Consider the following 21551-nt stretch of genomic DNA (forward strand, 5'->3'; position numbering starts at 1 on the left):
CCGGAGCAGGATTGGCCACCCTGATGCAGTGCTTCGCCACAACCTCCTGTATGAATAGGACAATCGAACCCCGGCCCTCTGTCTCCAGCAGCTGCGAAGCAACTGACAACTGCGGCGGTCAGGCCTGTGACGCAGCATAGGGTGCCAAGAAAATCCGAATCCGGACAGGCCGCCATTGGAATCTGAAACTGGCGACGTTTAACGCTAGAACGTCTTCTAGTGAGGCGTCTAGCAGTGCTATTGGAGGAATTAGCGGGCATTAAATGGGATATAATAGGGCTCAGTGAGATTAGGCGGACAAATGAAGCATATACAGTGCTAAAAAGCGACAAGGTCCTGTGCTACCGGGGCTTAGCGGAGAGACGAGAACTAGGAGTCGGATTCCTTATTAATAAGGATATGGCTGGTAACATGCAGGAACTAACGTCGTATTAAGGGTAGGGTGGCAGACTTTGTTGTGAAACTTAATAAGAGGTACAAATTAAAGGTCGTGCAGGTCTATGCTCCTACATCCAGTCATGATGACGCGGAAGTCGAAAGCTTCCATGAAGACGTGGAATCGGCGATGGGTAAAGTCAAAACAAAATGCATTATAATGATGGGTGACTTCAATGCTAGGGTAGGCAAGAAGCAGGCTGCAGATAAATCAGTGGGGGAATATCGCATAGGTTATAGGAATAGCAGGGGAGAGTTATTAGTACTGTTTGTAGAACGGAATAATTTCCGGATAATGAATACCCTCTTCCGCAAGCGGGATAAACGAAAGTGGACGAAGTGGGCTAGAAATGAAATAGATTTCATACTCTGCGCTACCCCTGCCATCATAAAAGATGTGGACGTGCTCAGGAAGGTGCGCTGATGTAACCATAGGATGGTAAGATCTCGAATCACCCGAGACTTGAGGAGGGAACGGAATAAACTGGTGCATAAAGAAGCCGCTCAATGAGTTAACGGTAAGAGGGAAAATAGAGGAATCCCGGATTAAGGTGCACAACAGGTATTCGGCTTTAACTCAGGAAGATGACCTTAGTGTTGAAGCAATGAACGATAATGTTATGGGCATCATTAAGGAGTGCGCAATAGAAGTCGGTAGTAACGCCGTTAAACAGGAAACCAGTAAGCTATTGCAGGAGACGAAAGATCTGATCAAGAAACGCCATTGTATTAAAACATCTAACCCTACAGCTAAAATATAACTGGCAGAACTTTCTAAGGTAATCAACAAGCGTAAGATAGCTGAGATAAGGAAGTATAATATGGATAGAATTGAGCCTGCTCTCAGGAACGGAGGAAGCGTAAAAGCAGTGCAGAAACGAGGAATACGCAGGAATCAGATGTATGCGCTAAGAGACAAAGAGGGCAATATCATTACTAATATGGATAAGATAGTTAAAGCAGCTGAGGAGTTCTATGGAGATTTACACAGTACCAGTGGCACCCACGACGATAATGGAAGAGGGAATAATGTAGAGGAAGCTGACATCCCACAAATAATGCCGGAAGATGTAAAGGAAGCCTTGGGAGCTATGCAAAGGGAGAAGGCAGCTGGGGAAGACCAGGTAACAGCAGATTTGCTGCAGGATTGTGAGCAGATTGTTCTAGAAAAACTGGCCACCCTTTATGCGCAATACCTCATGACTACGAGCGTACCGGAATCTTGGAAGAACGCCAAGGTAATCTTAATCCATAAGAAAGGGGACGCCAATGACTTGAAAATTTCTAGAACGATCAGCTTACTGTCCGTTGCCTACACAGTATTTACTCAGGTAATCGTTAACACAATAAGGAACGCCTTACACTTCGGCCAACCAAAGGACCTGGCAGGATTTCGTAAAGGCTATTCAACAACAGACCATATTCACACTATCACTCAGGTGATAGAGAAATGTGCGGAGTATAACCAACCCTTATATATAGCTTTCATTGACTACGAGAAAGCGTTTAATTGAGTCGAAACCTCAGCAGTCATGCAGGCATTACACAATCAGGATGCACACGAGCCGTATGTAAAAATACTGAAACATAGATATCTATTGTCTCCACAGCCACCGTACTCCCCCAAAGAGAAAGCAAGAAAATCCCAATAAAGAAGGGCGTCAGGCAGGGAGATGCGATCTCTCCAATTCTATTTCTAGCGTGTTTACAGGAGGTATTCAGAGACCTCGATTGGGAAGAATTGGGGATAAGAGTTAATGGAGAATACCTTAGTAACCGGCGATTCGCTGATGATATTGCCTTGCTTAGTAACTAAGGGGACCAATTGCATTTCATGCTCACGGACCTCACAAGGAAACACGGAAGGGTTGGTTTAAACATTCATCTGCAGAAAACTAAAGTAATATTTAGCAGTCTCGAAAGAGAACAGCAGTTTACGATAGGTAGCGAGACACTGGAAGTGGTAAGACAATACTTCTTCTGAGGGCAGGTAGTGACCGCAGATCCGGATCATGAGACTCAAATAATCAGAAAAATGAGAATGGGCTGGGGTGCGTTTGGCAGGGATTCTCATTTCATGAACAGCAGGTGCCCATTATCTCTTAAGAGAAAAGTGTATAACAGCTGTGTCTTACCAGTACTCACTTTCTAGGCATAAACCTGGAGGCTTACGAAAAGGGTTCTACTCAAATTGAGGACAACGCAATGAGCTATGGAAACAATAATGTTGGCTGTAACGTTAAGGGATAAGAAAAGAGCAGATTGGGTGAGGGAGCCAACGCAAGTTAATGACATCGTAGTAGAAATGAAGAAAAAGAAATGGGCATGTGCAGGGCATGTAATGAGGAGGGAAGATAGCCGATGGTCATTAAGAGTTACGGACTGGATTCCAAGGGAAGGGAGGCGTAGCAGGGGGCGGCAAAAGTTAGGTGGGCGGGTGACATTAAAAAGTTTGGAGGGACAACATGGCCACAATTAGCACATGACCGGGGTAGTTGGAGAAGTGTGGGAGAAGCCTTTGCCCTGCAGTGGGCGTAGCCAGGCTGATGATGATGATGATGATGAATGAAAAAAACAATCCGAAGTGCTCGCGCGAACGTGCAGTTCGGCGACGCATATGTTTTCCTCTCTAACACGCCTGGACTACGTAGGGGAGAAATGAAACTGCACCATTTGCTCAGGACGTAGGACCTTGCCATGGAAGCCCATGTGCGGACAAGTGGTTGCGCTCACTGAACGCTGAACATGCAGCCGATCGGCATATACGATCGTCATCAACCTCTATCGCGACTGAATAGATCCAGATCCAGCCAAATTGCGATACGAAGTGCCCGTAGTCCATCAATTGATGTGGCATTATGTCTAAATACTTGTTGGTTACAGTAACAAACTTCTGTTTACATTTTTCGCAGTAATGTGGTAAAATATGTCTTCTAGAGAACTGCCTGCATGTCATGCGCACATTTCATGACGTAAACGCGAGCGTGACTGCACCTCTGACCGGCGCTTGCCTCCTCTGTTCGCGCTCTCAGTTAACATCATCCCGCACTAAAAGCGGGATGATGAACTGTAGCCGCATGGCTCGAGTTTTCAAGAAAAGCGATGGTCGACTTCCTGTATTTTTTGCATCGTATGACGGCTGGCGGCACATTGCCAGCACCCACATTTTTCACCGCTTCTCATCCTTAGCGAAACCAAAAAAAAAATGTGTGACTGCCTTTTTTCGTGCCGTTTGCCCATGAAACCACGCACTAACTTGTTGGCGCCCGCGCACACAAAAGCGCAGGCACGCGCACGAAGAGCGACTGCGATGCACGAAGATGTCAACGTGTGCTAACGCTCGTGAGGAGTACCTTTTGGTCAACAAACACTCCCGCATGCACCCAAGGATCACGCGACCGGCTCGTCCTGACGTAGCCGGGAGATGTCTATAGACCGAATAATTTTATGCCAAGTATATCGTTCTATATGGCTATTGTGAACTATGGAAACATGGAACTACACTGTTACAGCGATTTTCTTAAACTTTTCAATCTAAGTAAATGCCGTAAAGTTGCAAACTATGAAAGTAATGATTGCGATTAGCCTATTATTGACTGAATTGCATTGCTTGGTTTTGAAAATGTTGTGTTCGACACCAGACCATTCACCTGTAGTGCTGAAATGTGAGTAAAGTTTTTTGGTTTTTCTTTTTTTAATGTTTGAAATAAAGATATAGCAAACCTTATCATAAAATTTTGATTTTTGATTACTTTACCACAGCTGTCGCACGTCATCTCCTCACTCTACTTGACTAAGCAAGCTCTGATCTTCCAGTTTGTCAACGTATTCCTTTCTTCAGTATTGTTCTGTTCCTTTATGGCTCATTGGTTATCAGTCCAATTCATATGTACGCACTCGATCCCATTCAACCAATAATGTATATGGTCGGAACGCAAGCGTTTCTTCTAGAATGGACATTTCAAGCCGGTGATTTAATAATAATAATAATAATAATAATAATAATAATAATAATAATAATAATAATATAATAAACCATAATATTAGTCATTTATTTAAAGGGCCGAGGAATATCCATAAGGTGTGAGTGATGTTTCTATTATAACAATAGTGATGAAATGCGATGAACGCCTTTTCCAGCTTTCCTATCTAACCTTGAAAATCTGAATATGGGAAACAGCTCCAGAATGTTCAGGTTTACTCCGCAGACGAAGTACTATAAAGCAACGCAGTAAGTGCACGGTGCCTGTCTCGCAAGCTATGCTTTCTTGAACTGATGCCACAAATTTAAGATGACGTCTTTTATTTATGCGCATTTTTCTAGCCAATTAGCTTCCAGATGGACCCATTGGGGAGGAATCGTTCGCAACTAGCAGACTGGTAACTAGTGACAGGCGATGACTGCAGTGAACTGATAATATATTGTCCTCCAATGCTACATTATTGCACGAAACAAACAGAACGTTCGTATTACTTGGGCAAAGCACACATTTCTCAACGGTGGACTGGCAATCAGCTACAGAACGTGCTTTTGCACTTTTTTATGCTTTTTTTTTCGCTTTCAGCTTCTATTCTGCCTGTTGGGTTGGCACTACTCTTGAAAACTCAACTAATGCAGTGGTTACTTATTTGCAAATCCAGCATTGGCTACAAAAAAAGGACGTTTCTGTACAATAAAATTAAAGTAGCATGTCTAGTACTCTTCTTCACCGATTGAGCTCGGTGGATGGATGGATGGAAAAACTTTATTTGCGTCATAACGCATGTGCGGATGATTCCGTGCTAGATGGCCATCAGCTCATGGCTGACGGCGACCTGGGTAGCCCACTCCACGGCCCTGGTCTGGACGAACGGGTCTGAGCTGGCCAACACGGCCTCCCACTGCTCGAGAGAAGGATCACGCATAATATCCGCCGGTGGCGGCGCTATGCTACAGCTCCATAATATTGAGTTCGGTGTCGGAATTCTCAGTGATCTGCGAAATGCTTAAGTGTTACCGAGTTCAGTTATACAAGCTACGTGACTATTAGGGAGAGCAATTTAGTAATAATAAGGTGGTAGGCCACCTTCAAAAGTCATTTTTAAACAAGATTTATTTTTTTACTCTTTACATATTCTGCCCCGTAACGTACCTTCTGCAACGAAACAGTGTTACGTATGTCCAAGCATTCATCTAAACTTTACGAAAGAAATGTGCTGAACATATTAGCTGTCGGCAGCTCAGTGTTACGGCTGCTATATGACACAGATCCTCGTATATTATTTTAGTACTTATATTATTTGTTAGAAAAGAAAGAAATTAAGTGTCATGACTCACTTGCAACGCGAGAGATCTTCTCCATAGTGGGATCAGAAGGCCATAATAAAAGGACACTTCAAACATCGAAAAAGCTCGCCCCGTATCGCCCGCGCAAGATTCAAACAATTAAGCGCATAATAAACAGATTAATCTCGTGATGTGATATTGCCAACTGGTGTTTGAACCAGCAAGCCGTCAGCATTGCGTGTCCAGCAAAAACGACGCAGAAGACGACGAAGTCAAAGATCGCGCGCCAGTTGAAGAGCCGTCATTTCGTGTCTGGCTGCTGCTACTGCTGCTTACTCTTACTCTGCTTACTCTTGCTCTGCTTACTCTTGCTCTGCTTACTCTGCTTACTCTCCGAGCAGCAGGAGCTCCAACCCTGTACCGGTGGTTACGCCTGTACACCCCGCCAGCAGAAGGATCCGTGGAGAAGTGCCTGAGTTTGGACTCCTCCCAGAGAAAAAGGCAGCTCCGACCGCCCCAACCGGTATGGAAAGCACAACGCCGATTCATTGTACGCTACTCAGTTCGCGAACGCCGAAACCCTTCCACGGCGCCATACATGAGGATGTTGAAGATTGGCTGGTGCACTATGAACATGTTGCCACGTTAAACAAGCGGGATGACGCAGACAAACTGAGAAACGTATACTTCAGCCTTAACGATGGCGCACGTGCTTGTTATGAGAACCGTGCAGATGCCATAACTTCATGGGCAGAATTAAAACGCCGTATTCTTGAGACGTATGCGAGCCGTGATCGCCGAGAGCGAGCTGAGCGTGATCTCCAGTCCCGTATACAAATGCCGAACGAGGGTGTCGCAATGTGTGTCGAGGACATGACGCGTCTCTTTCGACGAGCCGACCCCATCATGTCGGAAGAAAAGAAGGTGCGCTACCTGATGCGCGGAATGAAAGAGCAGCTCTGTGGCGGTGTCATGCGCACTCCTCCCAAGACTGTGTCAGAATTTCTTTCCAAGGCCGTCACCATGGAACAGACTCTTCGGCAGCTGGCACCATCATACGAACGCCAAGTGAACGCTGCCTCACTTACGAACTTCTTCGGAGCTCTCGGGGGCCACGTCCATTTCTTTCGAGAGCTCATTCGGTCCGTAATCCGCGAAGAACTCCAGAAACTGTCGGTACCCTCATAACCGATGCCCAGCTCATTGTCCAGCATTCTCTGTGACGAAGTCCAGCATGCGCTAAGAGAACCACCCTTCAAGACAGAAGCTCGACCGCTAAGAAATGACAGCCTCCGTATGTCATATTCGCAAGCTTTGAGGCAACCTGCCCCACCACCGTCCCCGCTTCGCACCATGTGCCCGGCCATGTTACAGCCCGTCCAAGCGGCCTCGTATTACCAGTACCACCGACAGGCCCCAAGGAAATCAGACGTGTGGTGGGCATCTGTTGCCATCCCTTTTGCTTTCACTGTGGTGAAGCTGGGCATGTCTACCTACAGTGCTCCTATCGAGAGCTCGTACTACGCGGATTCTCAGCGAACTCGCTGCGACCCAGGTTCGGCCAGCGTCCTCCTGAAATTGAAGAATACATTGCCCAGCAGCGCGGATCCCCACCAGCTCGACACCAGTCACGCTCCCCGTCGCCGCTGCTGTTTTCTCCGACTCGCCGTAAGTATTCGAGCGTGGTGCGGGGTCGGTCGCCCAGCCGACGCCGGCAAAACTAACCACAGCGACCTTCGGGGGTGAAACCGCTCAGTCTGGACGTGCTCAAGGAACCCTACTGACACGTACGCAGACCGACGATACATCGACAACGACAGTACCTGCTTATTACGGAAGAATTTCTTTGGACATTCCTGTACTGCCTGACGGTCGTGAATTGACTGCTTTAGTGGACACTGGAGCCGATTATTCTATAATCAGCAAAAACTGGCCACCCTTCTCAAGAAAGTGACCACGCCTTGGAATCAAACGCCAGTTCGGACAGTTAGCGGGCACGTCGTCACATCACTCGGCATGTGCACTGCACGAATACAGATTCACGGCACTACGTATGTTGCCAGTTTGAGCACTCGCCCCCAGTGTTCTCTAGACTTAATTATCGGCATGAACTTTCTCAGAGAGCACGGAGCTATCATCGACTTTCGACAACGCCTCGTCACTTTCTAGACAAAGACGCCACCGCGACGGCCAACACCATCCACCCTCCAGCATCTCTTCGTGTCATGGACGACGCTGTCGCGTTACCACCGCGTGCAAGTGTCGTGCAGAAAGTAATCGGTCGCAGAAAGTAATCGTTCTCTCCTGCTTTCTCGAGGTTTTTGCGCAACCAGAAACCTTATCAATCTCCATGATGGCTACTGCGAGGTTCTTGTCAAAAATTCACCTACGCACACCAGCCCCTTTCCCCGGTACTGGCATCGCCTACGCCGACCCGATCACCGATGCGACTGAGTGTTTTGTTTCCGCGGCAATCGGCACTGCTGAAGCAGCTCTACGCAACGTCTATATTAGTCGAATGCTTCTTGAAGAGAACAAACATCCCCTGCGTGAGCTGTTGCTCGAGTTCCACGCTTGCTTTGCACAGTCATCGAAGATACGTCAAAGATCGATTACGAAACACCGTATCAAGTATGACGACGCGCCCCATATACGGGAACAGCCTTATTGTGTCTCCCCGACCGAGCGACATGTGATTCAAACGCAGCTGAGGAAATGCTTCTAGACGGCGTGATGCAGCCTTCATGCAGTCCCTGGTCATCGCCAGTCGTTCTGTTAAAAATAAAAATGGCATGCTTCAGTTTTGTGTTGACTACCGGAAGCTAAACAACGTCACATAGAAAGACGTGTACCTGTTGCCTCGTGTCGAGGGTTCTCTGAACAGGCTGAGGAGCGCTAAGTATTTCTCCTCTATCGATCTGAAAAGTGGCTACTGGCAAATTGAAGTAGATGAGCGGGACCGTGAGAAAACTGCTTTCCTGACTCCGGACGGCGTCTAGGAATTTAGAGTACTCCGTCTCTGCCTCTGTGCTGCTCCAGCCACATTCAGTGAATGATGGATGCCGTTCTCGCTGACCTCAAATGGAAAAGCTGCCCCGTCTATCTCGATGATGTCGTTGCCTTTTCGGAAACTTTTGATGAGCACCTTCGACGTCTTCAGAATGTACTCGAAGCCATTCAATTGGCTGACCTTACCCTCAAGCCAGAGAAATGCCATTTCGGTTACGAGGAAATGAAGTTCCTTGGTCATGGTCGTGAGCGCGGCAGGTGTTCGGCCTGATGCCGAGAAGACTGCTGCCGTAGCTGCTTTTCCCACTCAAACCAACAAAAAAAGTGTCCGACAATTTTCGGGCTTGCGTGCATATTATCGACGCTTCATTGAAAGATTTCCGAAGATTGCAGAGCCGCTAATTCGCCTTACGCGTGACGACACGCCATTCCTATGGACTGATGAAGAACAGACAGCCTTTGCGGAGCTACAACTTCGATTGTCTTCTCCCATGCTCGGTCATTTTGGATGAGGATGCTGACACAGAAGTGCGCACTGACGCCAGCAATATCGGTCTCGGAGCTATCCTAGTGCAACGGCAAGACCGGACTAAACGAGTTATCGCGTACGTGAGCGGCACTCTTTCACGTGCAGAGTTCAATTATTCCACCACAGAGAAGGAGTTCTTCGCGGTTATTTCGGCTACCACAAAGTTTAGGCCGTATCTCTACGGGCGGCCATTTAAAGTTGTAAGCAATCATTACGCTTTGTGCTGGTTGACCAACCTCTGCGACCCTTCTGGACGATTGGCATGTTGGAGTCTGCGACTCCAGGAATTTAACATTACCATTGTATACAAGTCAGGCAGAAAACATACAGATGCTGACACGCTATAACGCACACCTGTTGAATATCAGAATCCTGATGAGGAAGACGACAGCGCCTTCGTGGGAGGCCTCAGCGGGCCGGATCTGCTCGCTAAACAGCGATCGGACGCTGAGTTAAAGACCTATCATCGATCACTTAGAAGGCGGCACCGCGTCTATTCCTCGCTCTATTTCGCGACGGTTGTCGCCATTTTGCCTACGAGAGGGCATATTATACAAAAGAAACACAGGCGCCGGCGACAAACCACACCTTCTATAGGAGCACCTCAAGCCCTTCGCGACGACATCCTATTAGCCTGCCGCGACGAACCGATATCTGGTCACTTGGGCTACACAAGTACTCTAGACAGGGTACGGCAACTGTACTTCTGGCCTAGACTGACTGCTCGCGTCAAACGCTACGTGAAAGGATGCCGTGAATGCCAGCGTCGCAAGTCACCACCCTTCAAGCTTGCAGTCCCTCTACAACCCATCGACCCTCCGCGTATGCCTTTTGATCAAGTTGCAATGGGGACCATTTCCCTTTTCTTCCTCGGGAAACAAGTGGATCATTGTCGCTACTGATTACTTGGCGCGTTACGCTGAGACGAAGGCACTACCACGCGGGAACAGCATTTGAAGTAGCCCAGTTTTTTATGCATCACATTTTGCTTCGGCATGGCGCACCGTCATCCATCATCATTGACCGGGGGACGGCATTTATGGCAAAGCTTCTGGACGACATCTTCAAGTTCAGTTACAGGAGTCATCTAAAGGCCGCTGCATACCAGTGTCAGACTAATGGCTTGACAGAAAGACTAAATCAAACATTGGCAGACGTGATCGCTATGTACGTGGGTGTGCAGCACAAAACGTGGGACGAAATCCTGCCGTACGTAACGTTTGCGTACAACACTGCCACGCAGGAAACTACACGATTCACGCCGTTCCTGCTCGTTTATGGTCGAGATGTCCAAACTATACTAGACGCCATGATTCCGTATGAAGACACCGACCAGCTCGACCAGTTAGGTCCTGACGTCAAGGAGTACATTCAGCGCGCTGAGGAAGCACGTCAACTGGCCCGTGTGCACATAAGACAGCCGCAGTGTACAGGTGCAATAAGGTACAATCTCCACCATCAACAAGTTACCTATGAGCCTGGTGACTAAATTTACCTTTGGACACCCATAAGACGGCGAGGCCTCCGCGAGAAACTTCTGAGGAAGTACTTCGGACTAAGCACAGTAATAAGGCTTGTAAGCGACGTGAACTATGAAGTGATTCCAGACGGAGACCTGCCGTCGCCCAAGCGCTGTTTACCACGTGCACAGACTGTACATGTCGTCCACCTCAAGCCTTATTTTACACGGTGATGTTAAGTCTACAGGTGAAACTAACTTTTTTTTTTTGCTGTCGTCGCTTCGTCCTCCAAAGAACTGCAAAGCTGTTTTTGTTTTTTTGTTCCCGACCACAGAACACATTTTTTGACTCGCGTGCATTTCTGTATGTGTGCCAGCACGTTCCTTTTTTGTCTTAGCTAATTTGCGTACTTTCCGTGGAAGTTTTGTGTTTGTGCATTGAGTCGATACTTCATTGGGAGGGGGAATAATGCCACCTGGTGCTTTGAGCCTGCAAACGGTCAGCATGGCGTGCCCAGCAAAAACGGCGAAGAAGACGACGAAGTGAAATATCGCCCGCCAGCTGGAGAACCATACCTTCGTGTCTGGCATTTTTTGGGTCTGGCTGCTGGTATTGCTGCTTACTCTTGCCTTAGAGCGTGACAATACGAATGGTGTAGGTTTTCGTGCTCTAAAACTAAGTGATGTTAACAGCGCGTCGTTCATGTTTCCTGGTATCACAAAACTGTGGTACAATCAACACATTGCGGCAAAAGGTTGCTGAGGCACTGGATACACGCCTCAATGCGACCCCTTGGTTTGTTTAGAACGATGGCAAGTGCACTTTATGGTGTGCTTGAAGCGCTCATCGGCCACTAAAATAAATTATTGTGGCGAGCATGAGGCGCCACGATCACAATCCGTGCATTCGACATGTGCAATCGCTGATGTTATCATAACGCAAAATCAGCGCCACAATGTCACATTCTTCTTCTTTGCATAGTCCCAAGACTGCTTACCGGCGTAAACAACTGGGCTAATTCATACAACCAACAGTTCATAGAGAGTACATGCGTCAGGTACGCACATCTATGTGTGAAGCACGTAGTGGCTAGCAGAATACGCAAGGAGCCATCGCCACTATACGTAGTTAGCTTTGTTGACTCCAGGCGGAGACTCCGCTCGATATCGCTGCTAATATCAAGCCTCTCATGAAAGTAAAAGGGGCTTTCTTTGGTAACTCAGAAGGGCAATGTATCCTCTAGAAATTTATCGGCATGCCCGCTGTTTTCATTCTGGTGTATTTTTTAAGTAAATTGAAAACACCCACCTTGTGTCGTATTGTGGCAGGCGTTTCAAAAGATATCACTGCATCAGTTGTGTCATTGCTCTTGGCGAATGCGCATCTCTCACCACCAATGTAGTGTATCGAAGCACCAGATCTGTCCCTATAGTACAGCTGTCTTCCGCATGTCTGGAAATGGAGTGCGCGGGCACTTTAATGTGGGGCAATAATTTGCTAAGCAGTCAGGAGCCCACCCGCCGTGGTTGCTCAGTGGCTGGGTGTTGGGCTCCTGAGCGCGAGGTCGCGAGATCAAATCCTGGCCACGGCGGCTGGATTTCGGCGGCCGCATTTCGACAACACACGTGTATTAAGTGCACATAAAAAACCCCAGGTGGTCGAAATTTCCCGGAGTCCTCCACTACGGCGTGCCTTGTAATCAGAAAGTGGTTTTGGCACGTAAAACCCCATAACTTTTTTTAAGTCCGAAACGCAGATGCCACATGCCACATGTCTTTGATTTATTTATTGCGATAGTGTAAAATTGCATTTTACCTAGATGCAGCTTCGACGCAAGTGTTCAGAGAACATGCTACAATATCTTCTAGCGGGCTCACGTCTTAGTGTGATCCAAAGATCCTATGACAGACACCTTAAAGGCCGAATAACACTCAATTCGCATGGTATTACACATGCCTTCCACACGCGTGCGGACATGCACAAATTGCGGATGTTGCTGGCAGGTGCACACATTTTGTTTGCACTGCTCGTGCGGACACAGAGTAAACCGAAACCTGTGGATATTGGGGTGACGTATGAAATTTCCTTCACATCCGCTTACGTATGGAAAATCTTGTGGTATAAGTGTAGTTGCTCCTAAAGCACCGGTAATTCATGCTGCCATGTTGATTCCACCTGTATGCTACCAACTACACGATAGTAGATTTAATAAGTGCGAATGAACTTTGAAGTTACAGTAAACTCTGTCAATTTCTTCAATTTTGATTAAAACACGTTGGCGGGCTTGTTGGTTAGAACCCATGGTAGAGTCTATGTTGGTCAAACAGGCAGATGCATCAATGAGAGATTAAAAGAGCATCCATATAAAGTCACATGGTAATCTCTGGTCATTTGAGTATTCACTGCCGATACTGTTTCTGCAAGCCCATGTTTGAAAGCACTTCCATTCTGTATAAGGCTCATAGCCGGATGACGAGGGAGATTGTGGAGGCCTACGAGATTGCAAAATTAGAGAAAATGTGCGTAAGCAAGCCTTCGGTGTCGCTATCTGAAAAAGAGATACGATTCCTCGGTTTATCTCGGTGACCATTGCAGTACATGTTTTCCCCATGTCTTGCACACGTGTACGGTTCATCGAAATGCACCACTGAATGTTCTTTTTTGCTGTTACGGTTGTTTCCCCTCGCACGGATTATATTTATATATGCATACGAAATTAAAACGAATAGTTGAAAGTGAAGCGCTGTGTCTGTGTATATGTTTCTTTCTACGTCCTCGTTCAGTCACGCTTATACACTCTATCAATTTTGACGCGTGATGCAAAAAAAGTGCCTTACCTCAGGTGCAGGCTGAGCAAAACTTGTTCAAGGGCACCAAACGTTCTATGCTGATGTGATCGACCAGAGAGGTTACTTTTGGAACTACTCAACACCAGGCAAGACTGGCTCATAAAATGACAATGTATTAAGGGACAAGTTTAGAACATCGGCAGTTTTGTTAACATTAAAACGCTTTTCAAACAAATACATATTGTTTTTGGAAGAAGAACAAAACATGATTTACAAAAGGTTTCGTAATGCAGCATAAGCTTTTAAATATAATTGCACAACTGTAAAAAAGCACGTTTTCGAACACATTCGAAACACTGCGGATAGTATCTATCCTGTACCTAGCGAGAAATTTGCGGACTTTGTCCATGCATAAAGTTGGTTTCAATGGTTGCAATAGAACTTTGACAAGTTAATAAATTCCATTTTTATTTCAACTGAGGTATTGAGAGTTGTCTGTAAAAACACTGATGTCTCGTCATATCAGCTTTCCAGTTAGGTCACTGAGGGAGGCTCAGTGCTTTCGCGTACTCACAATAATTAAGTGACTAGTGACATAGTTTCGCCCGTCATGTCTAGCGTTAAGTGAATGTTCATACACTCTTACCATTCGAAAATATAATGGCAAGCGTTAGGTTGCACGAAACATTTTACTACAGTACTTGTGTTTATGAACTAGGTTTGGCTTCGTTGTCCAAGAACTTGATGCATCAGGACGTTATCATACATTCTATCACTCAGATCACCATGGCTTCCACGCGCAAACTCCGTCAGAAGAAACATCCGCATTTCTTCTTTATTTTTATGATGTACGTAATCATAAATAGCATTGTTGCCCCAGTATGTAAACAAATTTTCCTTTCCGCATAATATTTCTTACGCCAAATCTGGTACGTCAAGTTTAACTTCAGTCCCGATTTAAAAGTTCCGGCATGAGCAATCACTGACGATTGTCAGATACAGTGACAGCTTGTATTGCACGTTCTATATAAAGCACATAAAGAACAAATCAAGAACAAGCGCACGACACGTCCATAGAGGGAAGTGGTTTCACAGAGCCATGAGAAAATTCATCAAGGATTGCAATACGCTCATGCCGCACGTCGCAAACGGAGCGGATTGTGGCGCGACTGCGCCGCGAATCGCTACATCGCGAGAGGCAGTGCGTGGGCGACGCGCGGGCGCGATTTATAGCAGCCGGCGCAGACAGACCTACGCTCATGCAGCGCTTTGTTTCCATACAGATGATGATTGCTACTCTGGCTCCATGTCATAGCCATCGCCGCCGCAAATCTCATCTTGCGCGGCACTACGCTTTTCTTATCGCGTTTTTGCCATACCCTCCTCCTCCAATTTTCTCCTCCCGCTCTCTTCGCTATCACCGTCTTTCATCTGCTCTCCGCGTTCGAGCTTTCATCCTTTTGCTGTGTTCCTTCGGTCAGTTACGCGGACAACGAGGGTCAACTCCGAATCTGAGATCACCGTGTAGCACGCGCCTCTCCGGCTAATGCTGTAATAGAGAGTTTTCGCTTTGAGAGATGCGCGATACGCCACCGTGATACGTCACACGTTAGGCTCACTCATACGCCTGTCTTATTTACGTACACCAACGCCGATCAAAATAGGTCGTGAAGCTTGGAACGAAAAGCGTACCAAAACCTATTGCCAGAGATAGCAGGTAGTGGCGCTTGATTGAAAGGCGACTAGGTCTAGGGGGCACAAACAATAAAACCAGAAAGCCTATGGTAAAAAAGAAGTTCGGAAACTTTATTTCGAATACTGTCCTACTGGCAAGTATACCGTTTCAAATATTTTTGCTACACTACAACAACACTTAGGTGCATGTTAAAGAGCCCCAGGTGGTCAAAATTTCCGGAGTCCTCCACAACGGCGTGCGTCATAATCAGAAAATGGTTTTGTCATGTAAAACCCCATATATTAATTTTTAAGTACAATAATAAATATTTCTTTTTATTTTACAGTGTTTTAGTTTATTCTTGGTGACCCCTACCAGCCAGTCATTTGGCATAAGAGAGACTTGGCATAACTGTGCAAGCTAGCTATTATGCGCAATGGCGTTGCTCACTTGAACGCGGCCATTTCGTCCGTTTTCTTTTTTCCTTGTGTTTTTTCTGAAAGTGTGGCTTGGGCTCCACTTCAAATTTTGCGTGGTCCAGTGCACGGCATTCACTGGCGAAAGGTGTGAGTGCAGGCTCTTTGTCATCGTGCATGTTCACGCTGTGGCATCTGACGCGCTGTGCCTCGTGGTGACAATAAATTCGGGACGTACCTGCTAAGAAATGTCGTGCTATGTTCGATCACTCTCTGTAACACAGGCTTTGAGTGTCCGACGGGTAGGAGATTTAGTAGGACTGTTGTTTTCGAAACGATAATGTGGGGAAATGTCTTGTCTGATAACTAATGGACATGAATACATGGTGTCGCACGGAGTTGCGAATGATTCTGTGAAAAGGTGTCGCATATGTTGCTGTACATTACGATTGTCTGCAGGCCATAATGCTCATCCGTTGAAACATATGGTTATTGGGTCAGTTGTATTCGTTGCATTATTCTAGACGAATAAAAGTGAAGTAGCTTTTGATACTTCTGTGGCACTCTCATTTATTTTTATTCTATTTGCTCACCTTCGTAAGGAAGCAACTGGTGTAATTGCTGTCAATAGAACCTAATTAAGTTAACGTTAAGACATACACCACTCCTGTACTTTAATCACACGCTGGCTCTTCTAGCGGGGGGGGGGGGGGGGGGGGCGCCGCAATTAAGCTCGCCTAAGCCTCGAAAAAAATAAACTGCTGGCGTGTAACGGTCGAAGTGCCGGGCGCTGAAGCAATTAAGTCAATCGCGCCAAGCAGCGTAAGTTCATGACGTCACTGCCATTTCCGGTGAGGCCGTCATTTTTTCTCTTTCTTTTCATTTTTTTATGCTGTTGATCGCCTCACCGATACGCAGATAGCGACAGTTGCAACGAGCCGCCATTTTCTTGATATGTGGGCTGGAAGCTTCGCTACCAGCTTACATGTAGCTTGCCTACACCATGGCACTACGTCACGAAGACGCAGAGGCACTGTCGCCAGGAGTGACTTTCCCACGGTATAGACACTCCGCCAGCGAGCCGCCACGCCTACTTGAGGAACCGCTGCGTTTTGCGAGTGTGAGGGCGTTTTTGTGTTCGCGCCTTATTCTATGCTTTTACAATGAAAGAAACGCAGTATTCCGACGTGCCTCGTTGTGCCGAACGATGCAAGAGGCTCATGTTTTCACAGGTTTTTTTTTTGTTTATTAAACCCGCCACAAGAAATGGGCCACCGGGGTAAAAAGCGAAACTTGGATTTCGATATCAGCTGATCTATTATGCGCCAGACATTTTGTAATGGTTAGGCTTCTATGTTATTTTGCGTGACATGCATTGTTAACCGACAAGGGTGCTTAGGATTGGTTATAACGTGTCATTAACTTTTCTTACCCTACACTTGGAAAGCTATATTAGGATCAGCCCTTAATGTAGGTCGAGCGAGCAGGTGCATTTCAATATATATCAAAACGTTTATTTAAAAGAAAAAAAAATGCAGAAAGCGAGTGGGTGGAGCCCCTAGTCCAGGGCCCCACTGGCTTGAGCAGTCCGCCATGCTTGGTTGAGGAGCGCTAGTTGCATCTCCCGATCCTCGCTGGCGAGCCAAGTCTCCCCCTGCTCCCTTCCGGAAAGCTTGCCGGCTATTTCTGGTGTACTAATTTTGCCTGCCTGTTCTGGCAGTCCCACGTATTGTGGGCGAGAGTTGGCCAGCCTCCGCACCAAGAACAGCGAGCGCTGTACAGCGTTGGGTGAATGGCATTTTTCAAATAAAAGTTTGGAAATGTGTACGTCTGTATTCGGCGCCAGTCATAAGAGTCCTGCCTGGATAGGTCAGGGTGTGGTGGACTGTACTTTCTTCGCTCGCGCCGCTGGTGCTCAAGGATGTCTCGTGGTAAAAAGGGGTTTTCGTCAGAGTGGTAGGCCGCTCGGTTGACAAAAGCACGAGCTGCGCCGTCCGCTCTCTCATTGCCCTCGAGTCCTGCGTGACCCGGGCACCAGATGATCTTTTGTTTCTGCGTTAGGTTGGATCCTAATAGGTGAGCGGTGCTGTGTGGTAGCCTCCCGGTGAGGAATAGTCTACATGCGACTTGGGAATCTGCAAGAGTTATTGACGATTGTCCCAGAGCGTCCTTAGTTTTAATAGCTATCGCGATTGCTGAAGCTTCTGCGGTATTCGCAGATGCAACTCTAGCCGTGGCGCAAGAAGAGGAGGCTGCGCACGGTTGCACCACACATGGGTTCCGCCTTTACATCGCTAAACCCTGGATAATTGACGTCAGCGCCGCCACAACCAGCCTCACTCGACTCCTTACGTCGAGCGGAGCACGTGGGCACCCAAAGCTATACTGTGAGTCGCTTGCTCCACGAATTACCGGACTCTGAACTTCGCAAGAGGCGCCCGCCCAGCTAAGCCTAACGACGGGTACGGTCTAGCCGAAGACCTTGGCCCAGTTCGGCGCTCCAATGGCCACCAATGATGTCACCGAGATGAATCTCTAGCACGCAAATATCCGACTTCCAGATGAACCTGCCGGCGGAGACTGGCTCACTGTTAAGTACGGTCGGAAGAAAACATCGACTCCCACCAATCCACCCCTCCACCCCGACACCCATCGGTTCCCCGACAAGCCCGACTCCCACCGCTACCCCGAAATGACCTCAAGCTAATCATCCGCCCCCGAGAAGGACTCAACCTTGCCACCTGGACCACGCCACAGGTTGCTGAAGGCATCAAGCTGGCATGTCAGCACCCCACTACTGAACACGTACGGACCCTTACTGTAAGAATTGACCCAGTTCAAAACATCGCTATTGCTAGCACACCAAACGAAGAGCTAGCTATGAGCATCCGTCGCATCACTACAATTCATCTGGGCGGTCGAGAATTTGCAATCACGGCATACGTGGCGGCACCCGACAGCTCCGTCAAAGTGGTCATTCACGGCATTCCCGCAGGAACTCCCACAGAAGTCCTCCTTAACGGACTCTATGCACCTGGCCGAGAAATCTTACATGCCCGTATGCTCGGAAAAACCGCTGCGGCAGTGATCACATTCACTGGCAAGGCTGTACCCTTCTACGTGCGATACTACAGCGGTGAAGTGCGATGCAAACCATACCGACCAACCACACATTTCTGCCGCATACGCCACCAAGTCGGCCACCGGACCGATGTATGCCCAACTTCAGAAGCAAACGTATGCCCCCAGTGTGGTACACGGAACCCCGCTCAGGACCACCCCTGTCACCCCCGGTGCGCCTTATGCCAGGGGCCTCATCCTACGGCTTCCAAGGAGTGCCCTGATCGATTGAAGAAGGCATCTTCAGCATCGCAAAGGACAAGCCGCCGGGACTACTCATGGTCGAAGTCTCGGTCACGTACAGACCAGCAACGGAGGCGTTCCCGCTCCAGGTCTCGCTCCTGCTCGCGGAACCAACAAGGAGGGACCCGGAACCTCAGCGGACCTGCTGTACCGGGATCACAAGCGGTGAGCTGGTCAGCACGGCTTTTCCCCTCTCACACAGCCCACCAAGACAACACCCTGTCATCGCGTCTACACACAGCACCCACCCCACACAATTCTTCACCCAGAAACAATACTGATGTTCAACTGCAAATTCTAGCTGAGCTAAAGGCCATCAGAGAAGAAAACAAACGCCTTCATGAAGAAAACAACAAACTTCGCACACAGATTGCAGAACTATACGCCACTCGTACTGCCACTCAGCATTCCACACCAATAACCCCACCTTCAATGCCATCATCTTCGGAACGTTCTGAACCGATGATTCTCGCGGAATCAGCAAAACCAACAGAAATCGCACAAGTCGAGGAGAAAGTTGATGTACTGCAACGGCAGCTCCTAGCAATGCAACAAAGCATCCAGCAACTGGCAAGTGTTATTGAAGAAACACGGCTCGCAAAAGATCAGCGACGCAAGAAACTTAGAACACTAGTACAACAGGAAGTAGAGCAGGGACACCCTGCCGATCCACCCGTCAGCCAGGACGAATAGCAGAACCAACCACAGGAACGAAAACCCACTCATAATCTGGCAGTGGAATTGTCGCAGCTACAAACGCAAGCAAGGGTCACTGAGACAGTACATAAGTAACGCCAAAACGACACCAAGCGTAATCGCACTACAGGAAACAGGCACACACCCAACTCAAACTGGCTACAACACACATACCACCACGCCTGAAAGCCGCGTGGCCACACTTACATCTAAAACGCTCACAACCACACAACACACAATAGACGGCAGTGATGTCGATCATAACCTAATTAAGATCCTGCCACTCCAACGAGGCCGAAAGAGCCTTTTCATACTGAATATATACAGCCCACCCAAGCAGAAGCAGGCCAAGTTCGACTACTTGATGACTAAAGCGATTGGCATAGCCAGAAATAATAGTCTGCTGATTGTAGGCGACTTCAACGCGGCTCACCAGGCATGGGGCTACACGACAGCCACATCAAAAGGCACTGCACTCCAGTACACGACACAGCAGCACCGTCTCACCATCCTCACAGACCCCGCATATCCCACACGTCTAGGAAACAGCGTCTCCCGAGATACATGCCCTGACCTCACCCTCACTAAAGGGATACAGCAAGCTGCCTGGTACAACACGGAGGAAACTCTGGGCAGTGAACACTGCATACTTGCCACCACATTGAACGTTACGCATGCACGCCACCAGATAAAAAAGACAACACTCACAGATTGGACAGCTTTTCGCAAAGAGCGAGCGGGTGACTCCTGAACCGGTATTACGGATCTCGAGCAGTGGGTACGAGAGCTCCAACAAGACGTAACCAGACATTCAAAACAGATCACACTCACCACAGACATACCGGCCGTAGTCCCGCACCTTCTTCACCTCTGGGAAGCACGTCGAGGCCTTGTTAGGAAATGGAAGCGCCAAAAACATAATCGTAAATTGAAACTACGTATAGCGAAACTCACGGCAACCGCGGAATGTTATGCTGGAGAGCTCACCCGTCACAACTGGCGACAACTATGCAACAAGTTGCAGGGTAATCTTAGCACCGCCAAAACATGGTCGCTGCTACGCCATCTTCTTGACCCCACGCAAAGCAAGGCAATTAGCCAGCAAACAATTTAACGTATCCTCCACAACCATCCGGGTTCTCATGACGAAATCTTGGAGGAGTTGCAGGCGCGGTACATAGGCGATTTCGAACCCGCACAAGGACAACCTCCAACCTACAGCGGGAGCGACAATTACGACCTCGACATGCCGATCACTACCACTGAGGTGCAACAAGCACTCCATGCACTGACACGAAACACCACCCCAGGCAAGGACAAAATAAATAACAAGCTCCTGCGCAATCTGGATGATGGCACCATTCGATCTCTTACTGACCTCTTTAATCATCACCGGGAAGCGGGTACGCTACCAGCAGACTGGAAGCACGCGGACATCATACTCATTCCGAAGCCAGGCAAACTCTCCAGCTTAGAAAATATGAGACCAATCTCACTGACTTCATGCCTAGGCAAGCTTCTGGAACATGTCATTCTAAACCGGCTTCAACCTTACCCAGAATCCAGCGACCTCTTTCCCGAAACAATGTTCGGATTCCGGCCCCACCTTTCTACCCACGACATCCTTCTTCAGCTGAAGGAACAAGTGCTTGAACACATCTCACCGCACAACACCACAGTGATTTTAGCACTCGATCTCAAAGGTGCTTTTGACAATGTGGCTCACCATACTATCCTTACAAACCTAAGCCTCACGAAATGTGGTCGTAATACTTACAATTATATACGCGCCTTTCTAAGGAACCGCACGGCCACAATAGGCATTGGCTAACTCAGAACCCCGACGTTAACTAGTCGCAACAAAGGAACCCCACAAGGTGCTGCTCTATGACCCACCCTTTTCAATATTGCTA

The sequence above is a fragment of the Dermacentor andersoni genome, chromosome 5 (genome assembly GCF_023375885.2).
Source record: "Dermacentor andersoni chromosome 5, qqDerAnde1_hic_scaffold, whole genome shotgun sequence".
NCBI lineage: Eukaryota > Metazoa > Arthropoda > Arachnida > Ixodida > Ixodidae > Dermacentor > Dermacentor andersoni.